The sequence below is a fragment of the Podarcis melisellensis genome (genome assembly GCF_964234715.1).
Source record: "Podarcis melisellensis genome assembly, chromosome: 2".
In the NCBI taxonomy this organism is placed as follows: Eukaryota; Metazoa; Chordata; class Lepidosauria; order Squamata; family Lacertidae; genus Podarcis; species Podarcis melisellensis.
Window position 1 is genome coordinate 37,916,777 of NC_138529.1, and position 15,343 is coordinate 37,932,119.

Genomic DNA, 15,343 nt, shown 5'->3' on the forward strand with positions numbered 1-15,343 from the left:
ATCCTATCACTCTATTTTGGCTGTCTTGCCCCAGTCTAGCCTAGTACAGCAGGGCTTGCTGTTCACAGCATGGCACCGGGTGAAGGAATCTTTTTTGGTCTCACTGTGCCTACAGACTCATTGGTATCTATTAGACTCTGAAAATGAAAGGAATAAAGGTAAACTGTTTAACTTGTAAGATGATTAGACAGCATACAAATAGCTTGGCGGGTGTGTATTCTTCATTCCCTTAACATCAGCACATGTCTTAAACAACACCGTGGAAACCAGTAGTGATTGCTGTCTGTCCCCATGGAAACTATGTCTCATGATGTCACTTTTTCCATTAAGGCAAAGAAACCAGTGGAAAGTTGATGCAGTGGTCAGCATCTGCAATGAGCTGAAGCCTTTAAGCCTAAGACTCCTGGTGTCAGAAGTAAATTAAAACTGAGTAAAGAATGAGGATAAGATTGCAGCCTTCGCAGCCTGGGATCACACCCTGAATCAATGGGGGCTCTCAAACCCTCTGGGACAGCTTTGTAGCAACTCCTAAATCTGACAGATAGCTCCATGGTAAGCAAATAAAAGGCAAGGATCTATAAGGAAATAATTGCACTGAACCCAGAGTCAAATTAGAACACAGAATTGTTGGCTGTGTCAATAACAGAGGAGCAAAGCCTGAGAAAAGCTATAAAAAAGCAAACAGAATGAACTCTGACCCTGCTAAGAAAATATAACAAAAAATGACAGGTCTAAATTGGACTTCCCCAGTTGGACAGACTTCTGTATGGAAACCCAACTGGGTCAACCCCATTTTGTTGCACCCTCCCAATACCCTCCTCTACATTATATGGCAAAGGAATGCAAACCTTGAAAGTTTATGCTGAAAGGCAGGATAAACACATTTAAAATGAACATACAAATAGAACTAAAAATGTTTTAATTTGCTTTCAGGACCACTGCTCTAAAGAGTAGCTCTTTTGAGTTCCAGCTTAGTGAAATATGAATTTACGCCAGGGCTGAGGAACCAGTGGGCCTCCAGATTAGTTGGACTAATTTCCATCAGCTTTGACTAGCTCGATTAATGGTCATAGATAGGAATTGTAGTCCAGTATCTGGAGTTCCACTGGTTCCCAATCCCTGAGTTAAATCCATGTGACTTAAGCAGATGCTTAAAAGTACAAAATTTTATGAAGTACTTCACAGAGCTTAGCTGAAACAGTTTCTGAAGCAATACTGTCAAGGGAACTTCTAAAGACGTAGGCGTTTTCTAAGGTCTTTTCCCAGAGACTTCTCACTGTTGGTGTTGGGAAAATTTACTATATATGCCTTGTGTCTTATTCAGTGGGCTGTGTCCAAGTAAATGTATGGTTTTTAATCAGAGTTGCTAGTTTTGGTTTGCTTTATTTTAAGACATCTATGTCTGGATGCAGATGAGTGTAACCATAAAGTAAACCTAAGGCCGATGAGTCCTGCTGTACAGTTAAACCACAGTGAGAGGGAGAGAGAAAAATGAACGTTGTGAGAAGCCCTTGCTTGAATGGCTTGTCAGACACCGAATCTTTGGAGGAGGCTTAGTTTCCGAATGCTTCACTGGAGTCTTGTGGCCGCCTTCAGGACTGCTTAATATGTGAGGAAATGTCCTCTGCAAGTATCCCTGCCGGGGAGGAACTGGGATTATCAGAAGAAGCTGTGTAACTGACACCGGGTACGACAACTGCAAAACTGTTCTCATTAGGATTGTTTGTTGACTGCAGTGAACTGTGTGTCACGCTGAAAGGGGATACTGCTGGGACCTAAGCCTTCTCCTTCTGACTCTATCCTCCTATACAGAACTCCAAAGAGGAGGGGGAGGCATGGGACATATTTTACTTACACAAATGGAGGACCAAAAACAGGCAAGGATTAAAGGAACATCCCTAGCCGTCCACCATGTCCTCTGAATCCTCAGCGTCTTGTTTTTCAGAAGTAAGTCCCATTGAGTTACCAGTAAGTGCATATAGGATTTCACATAACCCATTAATTCATTAACCAAATGTAAATGAAGCTGCATATTACGAAGACCTCAAGGCAGGTGCTTTTCTTGAGATACTGAAGGAAGTGTGAGATGACTTATAACTGAATAAACACAAGTTACCCTTCCTCATTGGAAAGCTATCATTGATATTATATTTTCCATTCCCTGTTACCGTGACTTAAAATAGCCTGGAGATCTGCAGCTAAGGATGACCGCCCTATCAAGTCAATTTTCCTTTCAGTTCCCATTGCTTTCCTTTTTGGAAAGGATGCTCAGCAGTGGAGAATTTTAAATGCACATGCACGGAAAGGCTATTAAAATATGCAAATAAAAAATGGAGGAAGATGGGTTAGGAGGCTTCCATTGTTCTTGTTTGTATGCGGTCGAGCTCTTCACAGCCAGCACATTGGCTGTAGTGAAGCAAATATATCTCAGAGACAGGGAAATGGGGCAGCCCAGTGCTGCCAAGCCTTTGTGTAAAAAAATATATGTAATGGGCACATCTTCAAGAGTGCTTGCCTTAGATTATCAGATGATGTCATGTTCCATGTTCCCAACAGGTTTACTCAGGTTGGAATTCTTAAAGCACAGAGCAGGACCTTTCTAATAGTAGCCCCCACCATCTGGGGGGGGGGGAACTATTGGGAAATTTGGCTGACCACCACCTTATTAATTTCATCCAGTATCAACAACAACAACTAAGACATTTTAAAAATGCTGCTGCTAATTAGATGGAAGTAGAATTAGTGGAAACTCCAGTGCTGCTGACTTTTCTGTTATCAGTCTTGTTTTAAAGCTGAATTGCTTTAGTAGTGTGCTGCTTTGACCATTTTAACTCAAAAATGTTACACATATAAATAGATACAATGTGGGGCAGCTTCTTATGCCCACATGTTGGGCACCCAGTACAAGGGGAGAGGGGCAATAATGTTCACCACATACCATTTCAGAGCTGGCTTTGCCAATCCATTTGGCTTTGAGGTCTTCAGAGTCTATTTTTCCAGTACATCTCTATGCGTTCTTCACAGCATGCAGTTAGTTCCGCTTGGCTAGAAGCAGTGCAGATGTTTTAGTCTGGGCTGGTTTGTCCATTAAATAGCACTGTTCAGCCAGACAGTTATTGGTTTAATAACAATAATAGCAATAATTTTACGTAATCACCTGAGTACACCTCTCACTCTGCTCCTCTGAGTGAGTGTCATCCTAAACCAAACCACCCTCTTTTGAAATCCCAAACCAGTCAGAAGTTAATGCGTTTGGGCCTTGGCACAGGAAATTAACCTAACCAAACACACGTCAGAACAATTGGCTCCTGTCCTCTGCTGGGTTTGCAAATTACTACTTTGCACTGCTCCATGTTCATTATCTCCCAAGAGAACGCTTTCTATAGTTAGACACTTATTTGGTTTAAAAGACAGTGGCGTTTAAGAAGCAAAAATGGGCATGTGGTCACGGTGCAGGGCTAGTGTAAACAATGTATGCAAGATTCAGTGTGGTCCTTGTTACGGAAAATGCATCTTTGAAGGTTCTTGCTGCACCAGTCATTTTTCAAGCAACTTGTACTGTATTAGCAAATACTGCAGGCGTTTCGTAAATGTCCCATAATTCAAACTTTATAGACTACAACTCAAAATCTAATTAAGTGATCTTTATTACCAAATATATTATTTACCGAAAGGACTTAATTCTTGATGTCAATTTCGAAATGGTCATTAGCTTTCTATAAATGCATTTGAACAATGGTCAATTAAGTTTATACAAAAGTGGTCCTTATTTGGTGGTGTCCAAAAGTGGTGTCTTGGTAATTAATAATAATAATAATAATAATAATAATAATAATAATAATAATAATACCACCCCACCCATCTGGCTAGATTGCCAAAGCCACTCTGGGCAGCTTCCAACACATATAAAAACATAATAGAACATCAAACTTTAGCAACTTCCCAATATAGGGCTGCCTTCAGATGTCTTCTAAAAAAGCTGTAAGATAAATTTCAGGGTAATTTTCTTTACTGTAATTGTTTACTGAAATTGTAATAATAAAGTAATGCTTTTTTTAAAAAAAAGATTATCATTTTTTACAACAAGACCCAAATTAAGGGGGTTAGTATCACAGTAGAAAAACCAAACTCCACGTGTAATTGGGATAGTGCTATTATTTAAGTGAGTTTAAAATGCAAAACTGTGCTTATACAGTTATTTCTTTTCTTTTAAAATCAGAATTGGCAAACCGTTTCCCGCCTGTTCTTTTGTTCTAACATATCAGACATGTAGAAGCAGTTGTATGGTATGGCAGTGTAGAGTGGGAAAAGGTAAATGTTGGTTGTTTGAAGCACACCTAAGACAGATTCACACTTGGCCACCTAGAGGAGGGGAGATCAGTGGCGTAACATGGGTTGTCAGCACCTGGGGCAAGGCAAGTAATTTGCGCCCCCTAACCCATGGATTTGCGCCCCCTAACCCGTGGATTTGCGCCCCCTAACCCCCAGATGTTGCACCTGGTGTGGCCAGCCCCCCTGCACCCCCCACGCTACGCCACTGGGGGAGAGTAAGACCATTGTGAGCACTTCAATACCCTTAACAAAACTTCTGCTCCCGGGATCCTTGGAGAAAGTTATGACTGTTAAAGTGGGATCGTCTTGCTTTAAATAAATGGTGCAAATGTGGGTTTAGAAAGGCCTACTCTGTTACACAATTTGTATACCCCTTTAACTGACATATAGCAAAAGGAGAGAAGGGACATGAGAACAGATTTTCACCCTGGGCATTTGTCGAAGCTGCGGGGGGGAAGGGTGAAATTTCCCACACCAAGCCTGTTGCAGGTTCCCAACAGTGTAGTAATACAGTACTGGATTGAGATGGGGCAGATTGCATTGCCTCAATGCCCTTCCTTTCATTTCCCCCTCCAGAAACCTTCATACGCATGTATACACAGAGAGAGAGCTATTTTTGTAGTGAGGGCTGAGAAGTCGAGCCAATAGTTCCATTTTTGGGAAGGAAGCTGCTGTTGTGCCTGGAATCCAGGTAATTCCTGGCTTTCTGAGCAAAATGACAATCCCACTTTGACACAGTATATTTGAAATAGTATATTTAAATGATAATGTGCGTGCTTTCTTTTTCTCCTTCTTCTTCTAAAAGTAAGAGGGAGGAAAGGCGTCTCAGTGTTTTTCCAGAAGCCTTCAAAGGTCTTAACTATTAAAAAACCAAAGCGTACTTAAAAGGCATATTAAAGCTGGCTTCTGTAGCTCTCAAAGCGCAACGCCATAAATCTACTGAAAGAAGAAAACGTAGCGTGTCAGCTGGATCTTAAAACATAGTTCCAATGCTAATAAAGAGCGAGATTATAATAAAAAACAAAATCACTGCCTTCAGCAGGAAGCACCTGCCACAGAGTAGACTACAGCACCCGTAAATCAGTGCATATGGCTTCCTTATATCCACCATCTGAAAAAGAACCTGATAAACATCTCCCACCAACCTTTCGTGGCCCTGGGATAAGGGCAAGGAGAGTTGGGGGCTTTGGCCTAGGTTGAGCTATGCCATTAGAAAAAATGTTATTTGCATATTTGCAAAGAAATGTAACCGTTTCTTTCTTTATGTGGGACTTCCTTTTGCAGTACAGTAGTTGTGTGAGAGCCCTAAGCCTGAAGACTCCAAATCATAGTTCGGCCATATGTCCAGAGGATGCTCCTTAGCTGAGCAGTTCACCTCCATAATAGGGGAGGTAATAGCAATCTAGGTTGTGGTAACCTGTGCTTTTTTAAGAGAGAGAGAGAAAAAAAAGGTGTCAGAACGCACCATCCTCAAAGGACCCTTTGGGCTGAGGGGAGGGACGTATCCTCGCCAGCCAGAGGCTTGTTGAGGGGAGGGGAGTCTACCATGCCTCAGCTGAGCACTTTAATGAGCCCCCCCTCTGGCTCACCTGAGCCAGAGCAGTATGGTGGTTTGCTCAGCTGAGGTGCAGAGAGGCTTCTGGGCCTCAGCTGAGCAGCTTAATGAGCTACCACCACCAGCTTTCCAACTCATGTAAGCTGGGGCACAGTGGGGGCTTCCTCAGCCGAGTTGCAGCTTTCCCGCATGCCAGCTGATAGCTGGGAGGCTGAAGAGCCTTAGCAAAGCTCCGCTCTCCCTCTGGCTCACGGGGAGACCCTCTCTGAAGCCATAGAGTCTCCTCATGAGCCAGAGGCATGGCGGGGCTTTGCTGAGGCCGGTCAGGTCTCTCTCCTCACTTCCGGGACCCACCTGAGAGGTACCGGAATGCCCTGAACACGCTGAAGAAAAGCTCTGGTTGTATGTATTTTGTGAGACAATGGCCTAGTTTGCATGTGCCACTAAAACCAACTATGGCTTAGTGTGAACAAGCAAGTGTGCTGGTTCAGATTTAGAAAATCATGGGTCCTCCTCTAGTCCTGCTGCTACTTGCTACTGGGAGCTAAGCTGTGGTTTGGCTGAGTATTATGAATGAAGACAGGCTGCAGTTAGTGCCATATTAATTTCCCCAGAATGTGTCTGGGCCCCAAAGGTGTTTCAGGGAAAATAATATTGTGGTTGCGGCGGCCAACACTTCATTTGGCACTTTTCATATCAATGCTGAGCAGCCCACTGCCACTTGTCTATTACCTCAGTTGCCCACAACCACTAATTCCTCCACCCCTTCGTAAGATTGCTGGGGATGGAGGAGAGCCTCAGGTCCCCTCAAAACTGTCATTAGCCTTGGGTTTATGAGGAGAATTTACTTGGATTTGGGCCCAACTGGTATGAACTACCAGGTCCCTGGAGCAACTTGCTGCTGTCTTGTTAAAAGCTCTGATTTTTCCATGGAAACTTAGGATCCATCCACATGCAGTTCATTTATTTTGCTCATTTCATGGCCCACCGGGTAATAAAAAAGGGAGTTTAGATTTTCCTTCTCTGACAAAACTATATAAAATGTTCCTATAGGTGAGAAGACCAGAAGGAAAATGTGTATTGTGCGCAAATGAAAGAAATACTTAGAGCGTTTTGTGTGTCAGATTTTCCAGTGGGCACAGCAGTATCTACATCTTGTGCCAGACTTTCCAATCTTGAGAAGTGCAGGAGATGGATTATAGAGAAGTAGTAGTGGATTCTGAACATCTGCTTGTAGGTGTCAGAAGCGGGTGAGATTTTCTGGTTTTTCTTTTTAGCAGAAAACACTTTTCTTCTGCTGCGTTGAAGACAGACATGTCACTACCACAGGGGAAGAGGACCATATTTCCAGTTCAATTTTTTGCTTGAAAAGCTGCTAGTTGTAAACCCATCTACAGGGTTGAAATCCAGGGATAACTCCTCCAGATACTGCTCACTACTCCTCTTATTACATAACCTGGGGGAAATGAGAATACCATCGCAGCAGGCTCTTGATCCCAGTGAATTACATTTTAATTCCGATGAAGAATGGATGGAAGCATGTAGACGTTTAGTAATGGTTTTCACTGCGTGGAATGAAATTCATGTCCTTTCAGCTGCATTGTTGACCCTGCTTTGCTGCCTTGGTATTAATCAACTTCAATTCAACTGGCTTGGGACCTATCCAGAGAACTGTGAGGTGCCCTTTGCAGGAGTGGCGCATATGGTGGGCCAACACTGACATCACTGCTGCTTACCTGGTTGTGGCAATATTGGTATACTTACAGAAGCAGCAGACTGGTGGGAGGAGCAGCCCCACCATTGTACGCACACAGCCCCAACCTCACCGCCATGGTGCCTCAGCCACATACAGGTAAGTAGCTGTGATGCTGATGACAGCCCACCATACTTGCCTCTACTGCCCTTCGGTTCTCTCTGCTTTATACGCTAGAGTACATGGTCCAGAAAATGAATGCTGTATGGTTTGTGTGACCTTCCATTAATTGTTGCAGTGAATGATTGTTCTAGGGGACAGTATTAGGGACAGTATTAGTCACAACTTTCTCAATGATAACACATACTTGTGCAATGGAAGGGGAAGCTGAAGAGTCACCTTCCTTCGAAGGTGTTTTTTGGTCTTTTAAAAAACCTTATAGATTTTACAGTGGTACCTTGGGTTAAGAACTTAATTTCATCCAGAGGTCCATTCTTAACCTGAAACGGTTCTTAACCTGAGGTGTGCTTTCGTTAATGGGGCCTCCTGCTGCCACTGCACCACTGGCGCACAATTTCCATTCTTATCCTGGGGCAAAGTTCTTAACCTGGAGCAACCACTTCCTGGTTAGCAGAGTTTGTAACCCGAAGCGCCTGTAACCCAAAGCATCTGTAATCTGAGGTACCACTGTATAAAAGCCTGGCAGAAGCTGCAGGTCAGTTGTACAGCTCACACTCTAACAAGGATAAGGACTTCCACTTGCACAGTGGGGCTTTCCTTGTCTCCTCCCCCATGCCCGCACAATTTGATTCAAGGTGTAGGGCAGGCGAACACCCAAAACAGCATGCGTGGGAAGAGAGAGAGAGGATTGTCCCATCTGACAAACTGAAAGGCTTGCACAGATGGAAGGTTTGTCATAGCATGGTGTTGCATTCCACCCTTTATGTCTGGAATCTCCTAGGATCCAAGGTGGCACAGCTGTAAGAGAGCCTTGTCTGAGACCCTGGAGTGCTGCTGCCAAAGAGTACTGAGTTAAATGGACTAATGGTCCAACTTGGTATAAGTCAGTGTCATGTTCTGGAGGGTAGGACTCAAACCAATGGCTTCAAGTTACAAGAAAGGGGATTCCAACTAAACATACAGAAAAAACTTTCTGACAGTAAGAGCTGTTCAACAGTAGAACAGTCTCCCTCGGGAGGTTATGGACTCTCGTTTCTTGGAGGTTTTAAAGCAGAAGCTGGATGGCCATCTGTCATGGATGCTTTAGCTGAGATTACTGCATTGCAAGGGGTTGGACTAGATGACCCTTGGGTACCTTCCAACTCTACAATTCTACGTCTTCTGTAAATAATTTGAATGTGGCCTGGTAGAATTGGTTTAGGAAAAGCAAATCCTGGCCATTGTAAGTTGCTAGAATCATTGTTACCTCATCAGCTTTATGATTCTATCCCAGTTCCTGAATTGCACTGGTTTTTCTTTTTAGAAAGCACAAAATAATCTTTATATGGGGGGGGGGTAAGAACTAACCCTGAATGCAAAGGTTGCGAGATGGACCCTTAGCCAGCCTGCAGCTACCTGCTGACAGCTTCTCCTCATATCCAATATCACCAACTCTCTCTGGCGCTTAATGCTGTGGATGTCTCATTTTTACCCTTCCCCCTTCTGCATATTTTTCATTTTAAAAGAGAAAAATTGAATCTTTCGTACGTTAATACATACATTACTTACAAACATTTACGACGTATCTGATCTGTAAAAAAAAAAAAAGCTTTGTAAAATGATATTGAGCTATGAAGCAGTTCCCCAACTTTCCATGTTCAAATATTAGGGCAATCTGGATCAAAAAGATGAAAAGAGATTCTGTAAATTGCCAAAGCATTATTTTGTACGCATTGGAGTTCAATAGCTAACAGAAGAGATACCTCCTACTGTGTCACTGGGAATGTCTAGATTACAAGATACCCAACAGTTGCTTAATGAAGAATGGCAAGGAATTTCAACTAGGAATGCTTAGGATGCATTGCAAGTGCCATGGATTTCATGGTTCATGGACATGAAACTAAGCTACATCGAGCTTTATGCTGGGCCTTCTGTCTTCTTGCCCATCTACTCAATCCTCACATGTTTAAGTAAATCCTACCGAGTTCAGTGGGTCTGGTTCCCCTGGAAGTGTGAATAGAATGGCAGCCTTTAATGTTAGTGGCTCTTACTGCATTCCTCCATCCCTATATCTGTGGGAATTTATTTCCTCATCTACAACTGGAGATTCTCCCAGCCCCATGTGGGAACATACAACGGCTCCCCAACAGTGTATTAAACAGAGCTTACAGATTACACAAAACATACAAAAACTACGGATTAACTGTAGGAGGGGCGGGAAATCAGGGGAACTGAAATTATAAGAAGAAGAAGGGAGGAGGGGAAGAATATAGGAAATCTCAATAGGAAATAATAGCATAGAAAAGGGTTCTGGAGAAAAAGTGAAATGAATGAAGCGAGGGTTCAATACAAACCTTGCATACATATAAATATTATATAGTGGTAGAGTAGCCCTGAGTAGCCCCACTAAGGACAGCAGGACTTATGTCTGAGAAAAGGTGCCTAGGGCTGCACTGTGAGAGTTTGGGCCATGAGCCCAGAAGCTTCTGGTTCAATTCTTACCTCAGCTTCGTACTGTGCTAGAGGTTGTCAGGAAAGCCTGCTTTCTCTCAGCTTGCCATCTTCAATGTGAGGTTGACAGTGCCCGCTTAACTTGCTGGACTTTGGTAAGGCTTACTGAGGTAATGTATGTTTGAGGTAATTCAGTAATTTTCCTCTCACTTTCACTCTGCTACCAACTTGAACTTCAGAAGGGGCACATTTGAGCTTTTGGGTATCACAGCAGTGTGTGGAATAAGCTGCGCTTCATCCAGACTTTAGCACAACGAATTGCAGTGGGTGAGTGGAGAATGGAGAACAGGCGCAATAGCTGAGGCACAGCTTTCTTCCTGCTGCAAATGATTTTCCAGAACAGAGTGCAAAGAAACCCACATGTGTCAGAAGGTACTACACCTGCACACGTACCTTAATTAGGCATTTAATTACTGCATTTGTTTGCTTTGCTGCCTTTTCCCACAATCCTGTTGGATCATGTTCAGTTTGGGTAAGCTTTGCTGCGGGGGATGGACAGGACAAATCCTGCTTTACTTTGTGACCCATATCCAAAGCACCCTCCCATTGCCTGTTTTCCGATGAAAGAGAGCGAGTCATCGTTTGCAGCGTCACATCACAAGCCAGTTTTGCAGCTTTAGTCATGTACCAACACTGCACGCCCTTGGCCTCGAAAGAGACATTTTATGTATTGTATACTTTTATAGTTTAAATATACTGGCACACACCTTTCTTGATACCAGTTGAATTATTCAAGAAATGGGCCACAAGTTAGTAATGATGTTTCTCAAAAAAGATATAAGACTTACCGTATTTTTCGCCCCATAAGATGCACCTGAACATAAGATGCACCTAGTTTTAGAGGAGGAAAACAAGAAAAAAATATTCTGAAAGCAACAGTGGATGTATGATTTTTGTGGTTCGTGCTGTGGCCACAGACATGGTATGTGTTTTAATGGTGAGTTTGGGGTACCCCAATGCAAAAATCCTGAGGATCCATGTGGATCCGTGCTTTGTAACCATGTTTTTGTGCCATTGCGGGGGCAGGATCCGGCTGGATCTGGCCGAATCGCCTTCTAAATCCGGCCCGCGGACAGTCTGGGAATCACGTATTTTTATATGAGCAGAATGTGTGCTTTTATTTAAAATGCATCTATGGGTTATTTGTGGAGCATAGGAATTCGTTCATTTCCCCACTCAAAATAGTGTCCGGCCCCCCACAAGATCTGAGGGTCAGTGGACCAGCCCCCTGCTGAAAAAGTTTACTGACCCCTGAAGTCTAGTCCAACCGCCTGAAGTGCAGGAATCACAGCTAAATATAAACAAGAAACAACCAAAAGAGGCTACATATTTTGGCAGGTATACTTTATTTCTTCATGGAAAAATGACAGTAAAGGGAAAATGTGGGAATAACAGTAAGTATGCACTTATGTACCTGATACATGGCTTATTATTATTATATTATATTATATTAATTATAATATAATATAATATAATATAATATAATATAATATAATATAATATAATATAATATTATATTATATTATATTACCGGTATATTATTATATTATATTATATTATATTATATTATATTATATTATATTATATTATATTATATTATATTAATTAGTACCACTGCTGTGGAAAGGTAAATGGCATTTCCATGCACTCTGACACTTGTCACGGTGTTCCGTTGCGCCAGAAGCAGTTTAGTCATGCTGGCCACCTGACCTGGAAAGCTGTCTGTGGACAAATGCTGGCTCCCTTGGCCTGAAAAGCGAGATGAGTGCCACACCCCATAGTCACCTTTGACTGGACTTAACTCTCTAGGGGTCCTTTGCCTTTTACCTTATTATTTACAGCCATGAGGTTGGGGGAAAAAATTGCAGTTGTTCATAGATGAATAAAAGCAAACAGTTGCAATGCATGATGAGTATCGACCAATACTGGAACATTAACAAAGCATCAATAAAATACTTCCCAAAGTGCAAACCAGTTTTTCTTAATATTGTGATGATCCTGCAGTGAATGTTATTGGACATTCTGAATACTGCAGCATTTGTGATCAGAGTCTAAAGCAGGCTGGCTTCCCACAGATTTTTTTTTCCCAGCTCCAGAATGGTTTTTAGCTGTGGCGGTTGTAGAATGGTGAGCATTATTGTGTGAAAGGGCATCTACCTAGGAGCAAGTCAGGTATTGGACTTTGGAATAATTATGGAGTATACAACTTCAAGCCACCGTCGGAGTGATAGGGTTTCCAATACCATTTGCTGCAGGATCATCACTTTATTGCTTTGCAGAATGCATTGATGGCTTACTTGCATTGATCGTTTACTTAGTATTGCACCTTGTTGATAGAAGAAGAGTTTGGATCTGATATCCCGTTTTATCACTACCTGAAGGAGTCTCAAAGTGGCTAACATTCTCTTTTCCCTTCCTCCCCCACAACAAACACTCTGTGAGGTGAGTGAGGCTGAGAGACTTCAGAGACGTGTGACTAGCCCAAGGTCACCCAGCAGCTGCATGTGGAGGAGCGGGGAAGCAAACCTGGTTCACCAGATTTCGAGTCCACTGCTCTAAACCACTACACCACACTGGCTCTCATTAGCACAATATAATACTAACATGCTATATATTATTAGCATTTGGCATTCCCCCTTTGTTTGTATTGTAGCACAAGCCATTGTGAACCTGTGCAGGCATAGCATTGTGATGGATCATAGCACTTTTGCATAAAAGTATGCCTGCACCAGCACTCTAATCTAAAAATGTATCCCAGCATAACACACACAGCCAGTTGACAACACACACTATTCAGTGTCCTGTCCTGCTTAGTGCTTCACCTTATGTGAGCCATGTGGAAAACTTCTCACAATGTCCCTTCATTGGTTCATGCTAGCAAATGTCCTACCGATGCTCCCACTCCTCCACAGTTACAGAATTCCTATCCCTTTATTTTTAAAAATCTGATTTTGAGTAGTTGTTCTTACTCACTGTAATCAGACATCTTTCTTTCCTTGTCATTTTCACCTCCTGACAGATCTTGCTGTGCAGAGGTGCACCACAGTTAGTTTACATACTGAGCACATTCCAACTAAAGATCAGATCTGTTTTATGCTGGGGTTGATGGGAGTTGTAGCTCAAAACATCTGGGGGGCACTGGGTTGGTGAAAGCTGTATTATACATCTTAAACAATTCTGAATTATACTGTTAGTTCATGTATTTTATAAAAGGGGATCAAGGGTTCTTAAATTGTCTGTTGCTTTGTCTTCCTTCTCATAATCTTATCATTTCAGTAAATTTTGACGCAAAACAGTTAATCTCAGCTAAGACCGTTTGAGTTCAGTGGGAGAGCATAAATCCCACTAAATTGGGCTTAAAAGGGCTTTACTTTGCCAGAATCATGTGCCTATTTTTTAAAAAAAAATTACTTGCTCAAGCAATAAGCCGAAGAAGAAAAATCGGAGAGAAATTATTTTTTGAAAAAAGGAAGGAGAGAGAAGTTTATTGGAAATTGAAATATGAAATAAAATGATTCTGTAGAAAAGGTAGAAGGGTGAATGAAATGAGGATTCAGTAGAAACACTGCATGAAGATAAATACTATATCATAAAGTCTGGTCATGAACTACAAGCTTGCACTTAAACTCTCCGTCCTTAAAATACAGCTACTTTTCAGTTCTGGAACAGCCAGGATAGGTTAATTGGGCAGATTAAGCTGTTCGTTTGCCTTTATAGGACTATGGATTTCCACATAAGCGGAAGCACATAAGAACATAAAACTTAGGAACACAGGAAGCTGCCTTATGCAGAGTCAGACTATTGGTCCATCTAGCCCATTACCATCTGCACTGACTGGCAGGTATTAAAACTGACTACACTGTCTACCAGGGATTAAAACTGGGGCCTTCTGCACGGGAAGCTCTCCAGCTGACCTATGGCCCTTACCCAAACTTGGAAGGGACAACCAAAGACAAAACAAAAAACAAGCAATCAGGCTCTAAGCCCCTTGAACTCAATGAGACTTACTTTAGGGTATAGGATTGCACTGTAAGAATTGCAACAGAGGGGGAACCAGGGGACACAAGCAATTTTACATGTCTGATGCAGAATAACAGTGGAATTCTTCCTTACGTTCTCTTGGGTTTGGTATTTCATCAGTACTTTTTTTTTTTAAAAAAATATCTTACTGTGTTTTATCTAAACCATTTAGGGATTCTGCATATTATGTGACATATAGTAGAATTAAAATAAATACAGTGGTACCTCGGGTTAAGTACTTAATTTGTTCTGGAGGTCCGTACTTAACCTGAAACTGTTCTTAACCTGAAGCACCACTTTAGCTAATGGGGCCTCCTGCTGCTGCTGCTGCGCCGCCGGAGCACAATTTCTGTTCTCATCCTGAAACAAAGTTCTTAACCTGAAGCAATATTTCTGGGTTAGAGGAGTCTGTAACCTGAAGCGTACGTAACCTGAAGCATATGTAACCTGAGGTACCACTGTACTTCAATGACCTGTTTTCCACAATGTCTCCAGGAAGCACACAAACAGGTCATGTAGGCAAAAGGTCTCTTTTGTTGAGCAGCGCAAGGCCTAACCATCTTGACCAGCAGCCACTGATAGACTTATCCCATGTGAGTTTACTTTAAATGAGTTTAGATAGCTTAGACAATCTAAGGACGCTTCCAGGCTGTTACTATTTTGGGGGGAAAGGTTGATCCACTTGTGTTTGCTGCTCTCCAAAGATGCACCAAAGCAATGCTCAGAGCTAGTTGGGGAGCTATTTGTGATAGTCCAGAATTTCTCCCTTCACTTCAGACCTTGTCAGCTGTCCTTGTAGCTGTGCAAGGAATGTGTGCGCTGATAATTTGATCCAATTATCACTCTTTTAGCCTGTGGCTGTCATGTCAAGAGCTCTCCTTTCTCACTCCCATTCCCTGCATGCTTGGAGCGTCTGCAGAGGGACCTTCTGCAATGGAAAGTGAAAAGGAGATAACTTTCTCTGGGACAATTAAGCTCTGGAATGTACAGCAGGCCAAGGTCTATCTTGGGGCTCTGGGAGATTACACAGCCAGTACCTGATAGACCTTGCAGAGTTATAATTCAGCTGTAAA